Below are 16,861 nucleotides of genomic sequence, written 5' to 3' on the forward strand. Positions count from 1 at the left end.
CACAATCCAAGGTTTATAAAGTCATAGGCTATGAAAGAGGAGTCAAAAAGCTCCTCTGATGAAGTATACTATGTCTTCCATCTTCTATGGGTGTAACATATTCCATGAGGTAAGGAAGCAAGGGGTCTACTGGGCATCTTCAATCTTCCCATAAGGATTTCTCCCTGCATAAGGAGTCTGCTACTTCTTGCTGCCACCAGATTGCCAGTCTCTTTAGATGAGAGGAGGGGTCAAAGGTCTTCTGACTATGTGTTTTATCCCTTCCTTCTCTTGCTGGGTGTAGCCTGTCCCTTAATATAGCAAGGTACTGGACTGCAAAAGCAGTGACTTCCATCTGTATCAACCCAAGGAAACTTCTATGTTCTGCTGCCAGCCCAATCTCCCAACTAGGATATGAAAAAGACCCTATATAAAGAGAAACAATCTTCCTTTTGAACTCAGGTCTTCTTTCTCCTGCTACACTTGTCCCTCAAGGGAAGGAAAAGAAGAGGAATGTCAATGGGGAATGGAACTTTTCTCTCTTACTGTGCAAGTTTGACTTTGAACATCTTCCATACCCTTTTCCTACCCAATCTCCATCCTTTTGAAGAGAAGGCAAGTAGTGAATCAGGGACTTCCCTCTGTCCATGTGCATAGTCCATGTGCATCCCAGTTTATACTGCACATCTCTCCAGTCTGATTTCCAACCATCTCTCGAAAGAGTTGTGGCACTCTTCACTCAGTAATGAACATTTTTCCACCTAGTTATATCCTTCATATGCCAGCAATTCTTAAGCCCCCAAGATAATTTTCAAATCCCATTCCCTACTTCCATCAACCAATTTTTATTCTTACTCCCCTCAACCCTTCCACCCCAAAGTTTCAATAAAACACTCCCCAAACCTTACACTGTACTCTATGGAATTCCTGGACCATAAACAACAAATGTGCCTTCATCCTTAATTTTTTCCTGTCACAATTTCCACCTACTAGCTAGCTTTCCCCAGATAACATGGATTCCTGGCCACCCCTTCCAGTGTGGCCTACACTTTGACTCATTCCCCTCATCTCACTGGTTGAAATGAGGAAGAGTTGGAGTACTCCTTGCTCCCAAACACCTCTTCCAGGTTCATCCCCTATTTCCATTACTCACTAAACTCTACTTTAAAGTTCATGTTGTTCTTATCTGTCACCCAATCAAAATCCTGGTAACTGTTTTCTTCAACCCCCCCAGGTCACTCCCATTCCTTCCTTAATGAGTTTGGTATATGGCTCACCATTCTTCTGTCCTCACCAATTCCTGCCACCATACTAGGTGATTTCAATATAAATAATGACCCATCCCTGAAACACACCTGTCCTCTTCCCCCACCATTGCTATTACATTAGAGGACACCATTCTCCCAATCCCTCAGAATCCCAACCTAGGAATTATCCTTGATTCCTCATCACCTCTCACAACCCATATCCAATATGTTGCTAAAGCCTGCCAATTTCACCTTTCCAAACTCTCTCAATCACGCCCCCTTCTTTTCAATGACACTGATACTATTCTAGTGCAAGGCCTCATTACATAACAACTACTCTATTGTAATAGCCCTCTGGTGGGTCTGCCTACCTTGAGTCTCTCCCATTCAAATTCAACCTAGCCACCAAAATGATTTTCCTAAAGTGCATGTTCAATCATATCACACACACACACACACACACACACACACACACACACACACACAAAGTACTTAAACTACAATGGATCCCTGTTATCTCTAGGATCAAATACAAAATGCTCTGTCTGGCATTCAAAGCCCTTCATAACCTAGACCTCTCATACTTTTCTATTCTTTTTAAATCTTACTTCCTGACATCTATCTTTGATCCCCCTGCCTGTTTCAGGAAAACCACACTCAATTTCTTGGCTTTGGGAACTTTTTTTCTGGCTGTCCCTCATTACTTGAACACTCTCCCTTCTCAACTCCACCTACTGACTTCCCTATTTTCCTTTAAGTCCAAACTAAAACCCCATCTTTTATAGCAAGGCTTCTCCCAACCTCTCTTAATTCTAGTATTTTCCCTCTGTTGATTCTTTCTTGTATAACCTATATGTAACTTGAATGTATTTTTTTTTTTGCATAAAATCTTCTTCATTAGATTGTGACTTCCTTGAAGAGAAGGGATATTTTTTCCCTTTGTTTTTAAAGTATTCCCAGAACATAACACAGTACCTGGAAAATAGTAAATGTTGGTTGATTTATTTAAAGCATATTTGAAGCATATACATATATTATGTAACATATTGATGTATAATTTTGATTTTGCATCACTTAATTTTTAGTCTCTATTCATTCTCTACCCCTGCAAGAAAGACAATCTTGACAAAAAAAATTAAGTAATAAATGAAAGATCAGAAAAAAACATCAAACATATCAACATTTTTTAAAATCTGATAAAACATGCATTATTTTCAAACTCATTCACTTCTGAAAAATAGCTTCTCATATCTCTTATTTGATTCCATATTTTTCTTTGTAATTTTAAAACACTCATTTAAATTTTTCATTTATAATTTTAGTCATTTTGTATATTATTTTATTCTCACTGTTGTGTTATGAAAGCACTTTCAATTGAAGTTTTTCTTAAATATGGTTTAGTTGCAGATTAAAATAGTTTAATGTAGAGACTCTGCCATAGCTCTCAGCAATTCAGAAGGCATTTTCTGTCATTTATTCACATTTGACTATTGGCAATATCAAAGACACTAAGCTGTCTAATAGCTAAGCAATTTCTCTATGAAAATATGAATTCTTTAATACTTCAGGGAATCCTGACCTCATCCATGTGGGATAACCTTTCTCAACTTGTCCACATATTCTAACTCATTGTGACTTTTGTACATAACTTCTCAGAAAGTGGTGCGTATTTATAGACTACAGATAAAAATAAACATTGTATCAGCATTCAGGGAGTTTTTGGCAGAGCCAGAGGGCATTGTGTAGATCCTGGAATCATACTTGTGCTTTAGACAGTGAGGTATAGATTAATAATCATTGCAGCTATGGCTGATTTGCAGAGATTTATACTCTATCCTTGCCAAAACCATCAGGGTTCTATAAATATGAAAATAGAAGAAATGAAGAAATTGGCTTGTTAACCTGAAACTATACCCCTTCCAAATTGATGAAAAAGTTTATTAGAAATAATCCTAGGTATAGATACTACCTAGAAAATCTGGAACTCAAATTTCTGAGCATCCTTACCTATGTTATTTGGCAACTGGTTGTGTGAACATAGTGTGTTTGTGTGTGCGCATGTGTGTGTGTGTGTGTGTGTGTGTGTGTGTGTGTGTGTGCGCGCACATGAATGTGTCCTGGTCCTATGTATCAGTCTGTATCTTATGTATTCTGTCATATTGTAAACTCTTGGTTGGCCAATCAAAAATCAACAATAGGTCCCAAGAGAAGCCCTACTTGCTCATTGTTTCAGACCCATTGACTCAGAATGAATGCAGATAACAATTGTTTCTTGTTTGGCCAGAAACCCTGAGGGTTTTTCCCTCCCAGAGGGGCTTTTTTTTCACTTTAATTTTTATTATTTATTTATTTGATTAGGTAGAAAGGCCATACTCTGCTTAATTTCTTATTAAGCCTTAATCACTGAATGGAAATTGCCTCAGTCAAACAGACCTGTTAAAGATTTTTGCTTGAAAAGGTCAATGTTCCCCAGTGTATCCTAGGCCACCTCTAGTTGTCCAGATCTGTATCTGGGTACTGGTCCCAGATAGCTCTGGAGGAGAAAGTGAGGCTGGTGACTTTGCACAGGCCTATCTTACTTAAATCCAATTCACTTACACGTCACTGCATCACCTCCCTGATGTCATGGTCCTCTTTGAGAATGAAGGATAAACAACAAACAACAACAAGAACAACAATGTGTAGGCTTGCTTTTTTATATGTGTTTCAGTAGTCCCTGAGGCACATACAGAATTTGAAAATGGAAAGTTCCTAGGATGTAGTATAATAGGAATTCTTATTACATGGGATCTAGGTGAGAGAAATGATTATTTGTCTCTCATACTAATAGCCAATTATTAAAATCCAAAATTTTTTTTCCCTGTCCTATGACCTTATCCAAAGCCCAGTCTCACAAAGACATGCAGATGGAAGACAGGATTACTTTTATCCTATTATTTTATTATTGCTACTCCATCCAGTTAGATCAGACTTCTAATCTAAAATGAATTCCTGCCCACTGTGTTCTCCTCAAGGCTAATTTCCCAAGGCTGTGGGTGGTCTGGGTATAGAGTTAGTCCCTTTGTCCAAGGGTGACATGATGCCACTCTCCTAGACCTTCATTAGAATAGGTCCACCTATCATTAGTCCTTAATCAATCAGAGTTGATTGCCCTGTCAGGAACACCCTCTCTTCCAAGGGCATATAAAATGTGAGCACACTCCCATGATTCATCCTTGTTCAAAAAGAGATGACCAAATAGCCATTACCTTTATTTTATTTTATTTTTTAGGCAATTGGGGTTAAGTGACTTGCCCAGGGTCACACAGCTAGTTAGTGTCAAGTGTTTGGTCTGAGGCCAGATTTGAACTCAAGTCCTCCTGACAGCAAGGCCAGTGCTCTATCCACTGCACACCTAGCTGCCCCCAAAGCTCTTTTTACACATTTTTGATACCAGTATCTATCTTAAACCATAGAAAGCAATGAAATTCACTTTATCATAATTCAATTCAATAAACATTTTTAAGCACATAAATTGTGACAGACACTGTGCTAAGTACCTCAGATATAAGTAAGAAAAGCAAAACAGTCCATTTCCTCAAGGAGTTTACAATCTAATGAGGGGAGACAACATACATAAAGGAGTTGAAAGAGGAAGGGAGAGGGAGCTGCCACCAGGGATATGATGTCCCCTGGATTCATAAGTTGCTGCTATTAGAAAATGAAGAATTACCAGGAAAGTTTTGAGCCTTTTATAAAGGAAAGCTTTGGGAGGAAGTTATTGCTCCACAATCCATCTATCCAAACAGAGAGAAAGGTAACTGAGAAAGATGAATAGATATTGAATCACAAAAAACTGAATCAATTTGCACAGTGGCAAGATAGGTGACTAGCTTTCCATGAAGGAGATATGATGTTTTGTGGAATTAAAACCAAGCAGAGCTGCTGATGGAAAATTAAAAGGCAGGTTCAAAGAGGAAGAAGACTAACACAAAATTTACGTAATGATGAACATCCAAATTAAGAGATTAATATACCATTGGAAAGACGGAATGTAGATCTAATTCCAATAAATAACAATTCTTTTTTTACTTCCAAAGTTATCCCATTGGATACCAAGGGAATAATACCTGGTAGTGCCCCAGAAAAGATAGGTACTATCCCCAAGCCCCTGACCAAACCAAAAGATGTCACTCAATCCAGATTTCTTTCCCAGTTGTATTATTTGCTAAGATCAAATTCAGACCAACTTTAGCTATACAAAGAGTAGTTTTGTAAAAATATTCTAGAAAGATCCCATAATCATGGAGTGGTTATGAAAATGTCCTTCTATTTAACCATGACTAAAATTGGGCATTTAGATAAGAATATATATCTTATCAGCCTGGTCTTCATGAATTCTTTGCCAATGAGTACAAAACATTAACCTGACTAATGATGATGATGATGATGATGATGATGATGAAAATGAACATTTACATAATGTTTACCCCGTTCTCTATCCATTGTGCCAATCATGGCACAATGCAGTCTTCCATTGCATCCACAGCCATCTCTAGTTTTCCTGATCTATATCTTGCCACTGGACCCAGATGGCTCCAGAGGAGAGTGAGGCTGGAGACTTGTACAGCCTTCCCTCACTTAAATCCAATTCACTTGCACAACATGGCATCACCACCATGATATCATGGTCCTCATCAAAAACAAAGGACAAACAACAACCTCTGTGAGTAGAAATAGGAGTTGCCACATGACAGACCCAATTGGAACTGGACAGTTGGGCAACATAGATCTTTTTCTTAAGGACCACTCCATCAACTCAATCACTCTAACTCTCACTGATTGGCCAACAATAGGTCCCAGGCCAAGCAATTCTTGGTAATTGTTTGGGCCTTCATTGGCTCAAAGTGAATGTAAATATCAATTGAAAGATTCTGTTTTGGCCAGAGACCCTGAGGTTCTTCCCCTCCCAGATTGATTTTTTTTTCAGTAGGTAAAGAGGTCATCTTTATCTCAATTCTTACCTAGCCTCAATCACTGAATGGACATTGCCTCAGTCAGACTGATACCTGTTAAAGACATTAGCATAAAAAGACCAAAGTCTCCCACTATATCCATGGCTATCTCCAGGTGTACTAATCCATATCTTACCACTGGACCCAGATGGTTCTGTAGGAGAGAGCGAGGCTGGTGACTTTGCATAGTCTTCCCTCACTTACATCCAATTAACTTACATGTCATGGCATCACCTCCCTGATGTCATGGCCCTCTTCTAGAAAGAAGGATAATAACAATATAGCCACCTTTATTTTCTCTTAACAGTGAGCATAAATATAGTTTATTTAACTTCATTAAAAAAAGTAATCAACAATGTGTAGTACCACAAGATAAGTATTCATAATCATATTTTAAAGACTATAATTTACAGGTCCTTGAACACTATTTGCAACTTGTTCTAATACTTATTACTATTTCCTGGTAAGTAATTGTTATTTAATGCATCCAGTATTAAAGGATTCCATTTTAATTTATATTCCATGTGAAGATTAGATGCTGTCAAACTCTGAAAATGACAGAATAAAAGTCCCCAAAATACAAAAATTAGAGATAAAGAATGTGATATTGGTCTATCTCACTAGTCAAGAATAGCTTTATTTTCAAGATGTAGTGATTTGCATAGTACTTACCCAGTCTTCACATTTGGGGATTAGAATGAGAAACAGAAAACAGTGTACTCAATATGATCTGACCAGCTATTATGTGATTACATACATATTCTTTTGAGACCAATGCCTTAAATAAATACAAATAACCAAATTGCAGTTCTATTCCTGCTCCTTTTCCTTTTTGTCTATGTCTTTTCCTTTATAATTTCATGTTTTTTTTTAAATCACATAATTATTCTTGGGATGGAAAGAATGCTTAATTTATTTGTTTCCATTTTTACAAGGACCATGGTTGTATTAAATCATTTTGAGTCTAGATCAGAAGTCACCAAATAACAACTCTTATGCCAAATCTGGTCCAAACCTGTTTTAGTATGGGTTCTCAAGCTAAGAATGGCTTCTGCACTTTAAATAAAATTTTATTATGTTTTAAAATACAAAATCTATTGTCATCTCACTGACCCTGCAACAGTCTCCCTGTCCTTATATCATGAGAATACAATAAAGCACACTTAGACATGAACTGTGGTCCTGAAGTTTTGATTCTATTTGTTCCCTCCTGCCCATTCTATGAAATATTGGCACTCTAGGAGGATATAAACCTTGTTTGAGGTGATTCTAACTCATTTACAACTAATCAGGAGGTTATGTTCTAGGAAAATCCCTTTAGAATGGAAAAAAAGACTGTGTACATTGAATTATACTAAACTCTATTGTGGTGAGGATTGACAAGCACTGCCATTGTTTATCCTTCATTCTTGAATAGGAACAATGACATCAGGAGGTTGATGTCTTGACTTGCAAGTGACTAGATTTAAGAAAGGCAGAGCTGTGCAAAGTTATCAGTCTCATTCTCTCTGCCAGGGTCATATGAGTCCAGTGGCAAAACATAGATCAGGGTGACTGGAAATGATCTAAGATACAGTGGAGAACTTGGCCTTTTTAAGCTAAGATCTTTCCCAGATCTCAGTTTTTCTGAGGCAACACCCTTTCAATGATTTAAGGTTAGGTAAGAAATGAGGCAAAAGATGGCCTAGTTTGTCTACTGAAAAAAGAAATCATCAATACCACTCATACTGCTGTCATCATGACCATAACCATTATTATTAACATTAGTATTACTGTTGCCAATACTGATAATACAAGATGAAGTCTCTACTCAAAAAGAGATTCTTTTATTTTGATTGTTAGGTAAAATCAAATCATGATTTCAATTACAATCAGGAAATAACTCATCACTGACCAAATTGGTCATTTCTATTAACCATATGATGATCTGTCTTTAAGTAAACATCTTCTTAGAATGCATTCCTTCATTGCCACAATAACTGATGCCTTCACTAATTAGGCATTCCTCTCTATTTGGACCCCTGAAAAAGTTCCTTATTCTTACTTGCATTTAAGTATATGTCTTATTCTACTACTAAATTCATATTCATACAATCACAGAAAAAGAGTAAGAAGAGGACTTTGAAATTATCCTAACTCCTTCATTTTACAGATAAGGAAACTGAGGACTTTAGAAATTTAGTAGCTCATCCAGGTCATATTAAAATATTAAAATATATCTATCTCATCAATTTGGAGGTTCCATCAAACAATGTAGATTTCAACTCATCCATACCTTCTATATGTAGAATATTCTTCATGTCCTACCATATATCTGCCTTGGTATTTGATGCTCTCAATATTCCAGAGCCCTTCTCAGCTTTCTCCTGATTTTAAAAGACATGAAACATATATTCACACAATGAATCATTTGCAACCATTACCACATGATCAGTTCATTTCTTCTATCCTATATTTCCTTGATGTCATTTTTTACTACTATTCTTCAAAGTTCCCAATTCATTATATGTTGTAGCCTGCTTATACCCACCATGAAACCTTCCATTTCCCTTTATCTGCTATGGTGAAAACATATTGAAAACTTTCTTCAATGAAAAAAAAGTGTGAAAAAGATGGTCTAACTGTACCAGATCTCAAAGTATATTATAAAAGTGGCAATTATCAAACAATATGGTACTGACTAAGAAACAGAGTAACAGATCAGTGGAATGGATTAGGTACAAATTACTTTATAGTAAATGGCCATAGTAATATAGTATATGATAAATCCAAAGATCAAAAATTTTGTAACAAAAACTCATTATTTGGGGGCAGTTAGGTGGCACAGTGGATAGAGCACTGGCCTTGGAGTCAGGAGGACCTGAGTTCAAATCCAGCTTCAGACACTTGACACTTACTATAGCTGTGTGACCCTGGACAAGTCACTTAACCCCATTGCCTAACCATTAAAAAAACAAACAAAAAAAAAACCCCAACAACTCATTATTTGATAAAAGCTGCTGGGAAAACTGGAAAACAATATGGCAGAAATTAGGTGTAGATCAACATTTCACATCATGTGCCAATATAAGGTCCAAATTGGGTACATGATTCACACATAAAGGGTGATATCATGAGAAAATTAAGAGACCGTGGATTGGTTTATCTGCCATATTTATGGGTAAGGGAAGAATTTAGGACTAAGAAAACACAGAGAGCATTACAAAATGTAAAATAGATAATTTTGATTATATAAAATTAAAAAGTTTTTGTACAAATAAAACCAATGGAACCAAATTTATAAGTAAAGCAGAAAACTGGAGAAAATTTGCAACAAATATCTCTGATAAAAGCCTTATTTCTCAAATATATAGAAAATAGAATTAAATTTATAAAAAAATAGAAGTTATTTCCCAATTGATAAATGACCAAAGGATATGAACAGGCAATTTTCAGACAAAAAAATCAAAGCTATCTATAGTCATATGAAAAAATGAGGTCATGACCCACAGTTTAAGAAGTGCTATAAGGGTCACAAGTTGAAAAAGTTTAAGAAGCTTTGCTCTAAATCACTATTAATTAGAGAAATGTAAATTAAAACAACTCTGAGGTACCACCTCACACCTATCTGATTGGCTAATATGACACAAAAGTGAAGTGTTGGATATTGGAGGGGATGTAGGAAAACTGGGACACTAATGCACTGTTGGTGGTATTGTGAACTGATCCAAACATTTTGGAGAGCAAATTGGAACTATGCCCAAAGGGCTTAAACTGGGCATACCCTTTGATCCAGAAATACCACATTTAGGTCTATATTCCAAAGACATTAAAAAAGGGGGGGAAGAATCTACTTATACTAAGATATTTATAGCAGCTCCTTTTGTTGTGGCTTAGAATTGGAAATCTAAGGGATGCCCATCAATTGGGGAATGGCTGAACAAGTTGTGGTATATGAATGCAAGGGAATACTATTGTGCTATAAGAAAGGACAAGAAGGATGATCTCAGAAAAACCTGGAAATATTTACATGAACTGATGCTGAGTGAAGTGAGTAGAACCAGGAGAACATTGTACACAATAACAGTAACATTGTGGGATGATCAGCTTTGATGGACATGGCTCTTCTCAGCAATACAATGATCCAGGACAATTCCAAAGGACCAATGATGAAACTTATTATCTGCCTCCAGAGAAAGAACTGATATTGCTTAAGTACAAGCTGAGGCATGCTATTTTTCACTTTCTTTACTCCATTTTTTTCCTTTTATTTGAGTCTTCTTGTACAAAATGACTAATATACAAATGTTTTACAAAATTAAACATGTATAACCTATATCTGATTTTTTACATGCTCAGGGAGGAGGGAGAGTAGGGAGGAAGGGAAGGATAGCATTTGGAACTCAAAACTTTAAATAATGTTTAAAATGGGGAAAAGAGTACTAAAAATTGAATTTAATTGAAAATATGTTGTCCAGCCTGAATGCCTCTCTTGACTTTTGCCTTCATAAGAGTGGTTAGGAAAACCAAACCAAACCAAACAAACAAACAAACAAAAACAACAAAAGACCTAAAGCTTTTTTGTAGGGAAATGGATTAAGAGTAACAATCAGACTGAATTCTCATCTAGATGAGATCCTTGAATCCTCACCTTCTTCAAGGGATTGATTCCAAATTCCATATGAGGACATTCGCTGTCCACTTTTTCATTAGAGGTTAAGATATTGTTCACAAGAAGAAAGTCCTCTCAATTGTTGAAGGGAGTAGCCAAGGTAAGAATTGAATAATAGCTATTCTAGAATTTTAATCCAAAACATATTGTAATCTTTTAAATTTTTTTAAAGATTCCTATAAAATGTTACCTCAGATCTTCTGGGTAAAGAAACATATTGGATGGCATGAGGGAATTATTTGAGTTTAGATCTCTCTCTCCCTCTCTCTCTCTCCCTCCCTCCCTCCCTCCCTCCCTCTCTCTCTGTCCCTCCCCCCTCTCTCCCTACTCCCCCTCCAATTTAGAAATTGCTTGGACAGCAAGTAAATTAAATGAAAAATTTCAGGCAGTTTGATGACTAAAACAGTACAGTATTAATATTTTTTCTTGAAATATACTTGTGTTTCATTCTTTGGAGATCATTGTATTCTATATTTCAGTCATACAACAACACACATGAAAATCTAACATTGAAAATTAAAGGAACTTATTTTGGCAGAGAGGCTTAACTACATTAAAGTTATTTTTCTTATATGATAGGGTCAGTCTATCTTAATTCCTTCTCTTTATTAGTTCTGGAATAAACTTGTCCAGCCCATGAACACACTGGCAATGAATAGCAGAACTGAATTTTGAACTCAGCCCCTCTGGCTTCAGAGCCACTTTGCTTTCTGCCACATTATACTGCTCATTAGTAAGTTCTTGAAAATTTTTTTTTGTAAAATTATTTAATTAATTCCCCCTGTTTCTCAAGGTTAGCAAATGAAAATTAAAATATCATGCATCCAACACTAGTATACAAGATATATTTAAACAATTTTATATAACTTTCCTTCAAAGTAATCACTTTAATATTTTTTCTTTTAGAATTGCCAACAGAGGTGCTTTATGAGGTATGAAGGAACATAAGTCCTATTCATTTAACCAAGAATACATATTACCCAGCTTAATCACCATTGTAGTGACTAGATCTGGATAAATTATAAGGCAAAGTCTTTTCACAATTAATTACATGTTGAAAAAGTGAGGATTTATTACTATTTAGGACATGGACTTTTGTAGTCATCTGATCCAGGAACCAACATCCTCTATCTCTCTCTCTCTCTCTCTCTCTGTCTCTCTCTGTCTCTCCTTCTCTCTCTCTCAATCTGTCTCTCTCTCTGTCATTCACTCTTTCTCTTCATAATTTAATCTATGCAAGTGAATAATTTTTCCTATCAGTTTAGATGAGCAAATTGTTCTGTAACTTCTAATCTTACAGAATTGCCTTGGGAAAAAAATAACTCCCTCCATTCTTTTCAGAGTTGTGAGATTATAGTTGTGAAACTTCATAAATATCCCAAACTTAATTGATATGTTGTTTAGTTTTCCTGATGTGCTTTTTCATTTATAAATTTTTAGCTTTTTTGTTTTTTGTTACCAGAGATAATTTTCCCAGTAGGAAAGGACAAGGAATATGTTCAAAAACAAAGGTGATGAAAAATGAATGATATCAATAAAATAAAATAATGTTTGATCAATTAATATGAAAAATTACATAGGAAGAAAATTAGTTATTTGTACTTTTTTCTTAATAACCTAATCCAAAAATAATCATAATTTTATAAAGTTTGATCTTTTTCAGCCTATACTGAACATTTCTTATTCTTTGCCTTTGTTACTGTCATTCTTTTGTACTGGTTTTCACCCCCAAAACATCATAGATTTTATGTTGAGCAATACAAGTTGACATAAAAAGGAAATATGATGTCTTATTTATAACTTTCAACAAAACACCACAGCTGTAACTCAAGGTCTTGATTCTTTAGGAGAATATATGAAATCCTTAATCTGCCTTAAGCAGTTTTATGATGTCAGCAATGGAACCACCTCACTGAATCCTAATTACATTCAATCCCAAACCATATTTTATTCCCTGGTTTAAAATCTAATCCCTCCCAAAGAAGCAGTAGAATTTCTGAAATCATATTAAATACAATCCTATTTCCACAACTGACAAAATATATTTCCTGAACTCTGTTGTTTTATGTCATACCATGTTCTTTTTCATTTCACTGTACCCCCATGTATTGGTATGGGATTTCAGCAACCAATGTCAAATCAACCTTCAGAAAGCACATTAAACAAAGGTACCATTCATTGCCTTGCCAGTTGAAATAAAGGTTTGATCACCATATCATTGAGATTTTTAAAACTAGCATAAATGATCACTGGCAACCATGTAGTTATACCCAACCTTCTCCATGTGTAAAATATTCACTATTTAATTAGGTCATACTGTAAATTTTTATTGTGATGTGGGGGAGGATTCAATGAGTCTACAGCGAGTACTAAATTTGCTCACATTTACTCACATCTAATTTATTCTCCTTATAATATTGGGCATGTAAAATATATACAAAGCCATAACATCAAAGTGTCACAATAATTCTGCTTCAAAGCCCTTTAAAACTATGGACTCAAACATTTATACCTATATACTGAGTGTGTATTAGTCTCTATCCTACTTTCATACACATATATTTTGTAATAGTGAATTTTAAAAAATGAATCTTTAGTTTGGGTGATTATGCTGGATTGAAACTATATTACTTTTAGGTATTAAGAAATTTAGAGGGAAAAATAATGACTTTAACAAAGCTATGTAGGTGAAGAAGTTGATCTCATAGAGTAATTCTAGACAAAAACTTGGAAAAAAGTGACATTGACATATCACATCTGAACAATGAAATTTAAAGTTAGAAAGTGACACAAAGTGTATGGGCTAAAAGTAATTTTCCCTCTTCCCCAGAAAATAGTTTAAAAAAATGGCAGAATGTGATCACTAGGTCCTGTGGTTATCTCTTGTGTGTGAAAAGTATGTTTTTATTGTATAAGACATCTTGTCATTTTCTCAGCCTCTGTTTCTCCTTCTTTTTAAACTTTTTTTGTTTAAAAGTCTTTTTGAAGTAAGGGGTGGGGTAGAGATGTTTACTTCTTGTGTCTCTCTGTTTTAGAGAATTAATTCTTTTTGTTTTACCTTTCTCTCTTGGCATATTGTTGCTGTTCAGTCTTTTCAGCACTATCCAAATTTTTGACCCTTCATTCAAGATTTTCTTGGCAAAGAAACTTAAGTGGGTTGCCATTTCCTTTTCTAGCTCATTTTACAGATGAAGAACTGAGGCAAACAGGGGTAAGTGACTTGCCCAGGGTCATCCATCAAGTATTTGAGGCCACATTTGAACACATGAAGATGAGCCTTTCTGACTCCAGGCCCCACACTTTATCCACTCTGCCATCCAGCTGCCCTATAGATTTCTGCTAAATACTGAGCCCTTATGATAGGAGGTATCAATATATCAAGTGATAAATTATATGCAAATAAATATTTTAACAATGAAGACATCACCAAAGCATCAGGCACATAGGTATTGAATGCGTCCTTGCCAAAATTCTCCCATCAGATGACAAAGATAATGTTTACTCCTCTTTCATACTGTCCACTACAGATAGTAGACCCTCAAAAGTAAAGCTGTTGTTTAATTGCTCAAATTAAAAAAAAAAAAACAAAAAGCAATAAGCTGAATTTTCTTCAAAGGCAACTCAAATAACTTACATTACATCAAAATGTTTATGGATTTTTATAGAGATACTACAAACTGGTATAGAAAGATAAATTATTTATCCTCTTCATACTGGACATTCTTATAACTAAAATAAAGAAAATGAATTTAACTGCTATCAATAAAACACTGATGCTTTTAAATCACAAAATAAGTAAAATTGATCACATTTTTATTATTTTTAAAATATTTTTAAAATGTCAGTACACACAGATATTCTGCCCTTGGTATAATTTGACACTGAATTCATGTCAATATTAAACAAGTCATTTGGAAAAATAAGCAAAAGAGGAGTCTTACCAAATCCATTTCATGACACAAATATGCTTTTGACACCTAAACCAGGAAGATAAAAAACAGAGAAAGAAAATTGTAGACCAATTTCCCTATTGAATATTGATGCATATATATTTTTAAATACTAGCAAGGAGGAGGCAGAGCCAAGATGATAGAGTAAAGACAGGGGGCTCACCTGAGCTCTCCCCCAAACCCCTCCAAAGACTTTTTTTAGGGGGTTAACTTAATTTATTTTTTGTATTAGACAAAGTGCTAGGTGGAGCCTGGGTTATGAAACCGAAGCTTCCTGACTCTCTGGCCTCTTTGTTCCTTCACATTCAGTGCTTCTTGCTTCTTTAACCTCTTCATTTTTTTGTACTTCCTGGAAAACCTTAATACAAAAAGCCTTCTTAGCCACCCACTGATAGTGTGCAGGCTAGTAATACAGAGGAGGAATCATGTATTTGATGACCAGTTCTTTACATATCTTCTCAAACACCTCAAAGTTGGTCTGCCAAAATTTCTTGAGTAGCTTCTTTCTCTGGTCAATGGTCATAAGCAGGGATCATTTGAGAGCCATGTTCTTTTGATGCTTCTGTATGTGTTCTTCATAGTTTCAGATATTGACTGTCAATTTTTATAACTGGAGCTTCCAGGGATGTTGTATCTTCTGGGCTTAGGGTGATCTGAGTTAGAAACTGCTCTGTCTTTATCTTCATTTTCTCCTTCTGGTTTTCCATTTCCAGAGAGAAGAATCTTTTCACAGCATCATTGACACCATCAACTCCTGGGACATGTTGATAATCTTTCAGCAGCATGGAGGAAGGCAGGTCATCCAACTGGCTGGACTGGGTAACTGGTTTCTTATCTGCATAGCCTCAGGCTGTGTGGAGGAGGAGGCCATTTCCCAGGGGTTGCAGGGAGCATGGAGGCCCAACAACCACTCTGGTCATTGACCCTAAAGGCCAGGGCCTGAACGTTGCCCAACAGGAGCACCCTCTGTGCTGCCCTGAACATCTTGGCCCCTCTGGCCCCTGAGTTGCTCCCCAGACTGGCCTCAAGCCTCTCTGCTGCCACTGAACACCAGGGAGTGAACAGACAACTCCCATGGGTTCAGCCATCTTGGCCCAGGATCCCTCCAAAGACTTTTAAAAGTGACTCTAAACAAATTCTAGAGCAGCAGAACCCACAAAAAGATGGAGTGAGACAAATTTCCATACCAAGACAACTTGGAAGGTCAGCAGGAAAGATCTGTTGTGCCAGGGTGAGAGAGGAGCATACTATAGTGCAGGCAGTGCCAGCATAGCCCTGGCCACAAGCAAACCAAGAGCAGGCCTTGGAAGAGACTGAATCAGCAGCAGGAGCAGGGGCAATGACTGCTTCTAGAATTGTAAGTCTACAGATTGTAAGGGGGTCAAACAACTGCTCAGAAGATTACAGGGGTCTTATCTTATTAACATTCAGGCAGGATTCTGTTGCTTTGCCCATATTTAGAAAATCTGACTTTCAAATACAAGACTCAAGAGAAGCATAAAAAGGTAAACAGGAAAAGGAAATCATAAGGGACTTAATAATTTTAAATTGTTTACATTCCTACATGGGAAGATGATATTTGTAACTCATAGGACTTTTCTCATTATTAGGGTAGTTTGAAGGAGTATGTAGAGACAGAGGATACAGAATATAAAGAGAAAATATCTAAAAAATAAAATTAAGGGGTGAGAGAGGAATGTACTGGAAGAAAAAGAGAGTGAGAAGTAGAATGGAGTAAATCATCTCATGTAAAAGAAACAAGAAAATGATTTACAGTGGAAGGGAGAGGGGAGAGGTGAGAGATAGTGAATGAATGTTACTCTTACCAGAATTGGCTCAAAGGGGGATTAACATACACACTCACGAGAGCCAAGATTTTGGAGTAAGAACACAATTTGAAGGAGCACAACTCCAGGAGGCAAAGCTCCAGGCTGACAAACATCCTCCAGTAGCCAAACATTTGAGCGCAAGGTCCAGGTGGGTAGAAGTCAAACATTTGAGTTTAAGGCCTGGGAGAGCAAGAGCCAAACAAAGGAGGGC

The 16,861-nt window shown here is 36.3% G+C and overlaps 1 pseudogene; it reads right to left on the reverse strand.

The window, feature by feature from the left end:
• Window positions 1-15,077: 15,077 nt before the first annotated feature.
• LOC114048108 lies at window positions 15,078-15,909 on the reverse strand (annotated as a pseudogene).
• Between the last annotated feature and the right edge of the window lie 952 nt (window positions 15,910-16,861).

Source organism: Vombatus ursinus, unplaced genomic scaffold (genome assembly GCF_900497805.2).
Source record: "Vombatus ursinus unplaced genomic scaffold, bare-nosed wombat genome assembly UNPS02014791.1, whole genome shotgun sequence".
NCBI classification, from domain to species: domain Eukaryota; kingdom Metazoa; phylum Chordata; class Mammalia; order Diprotodontia; family Vombatidae; genus Vombatus; species Vombatus ursinus.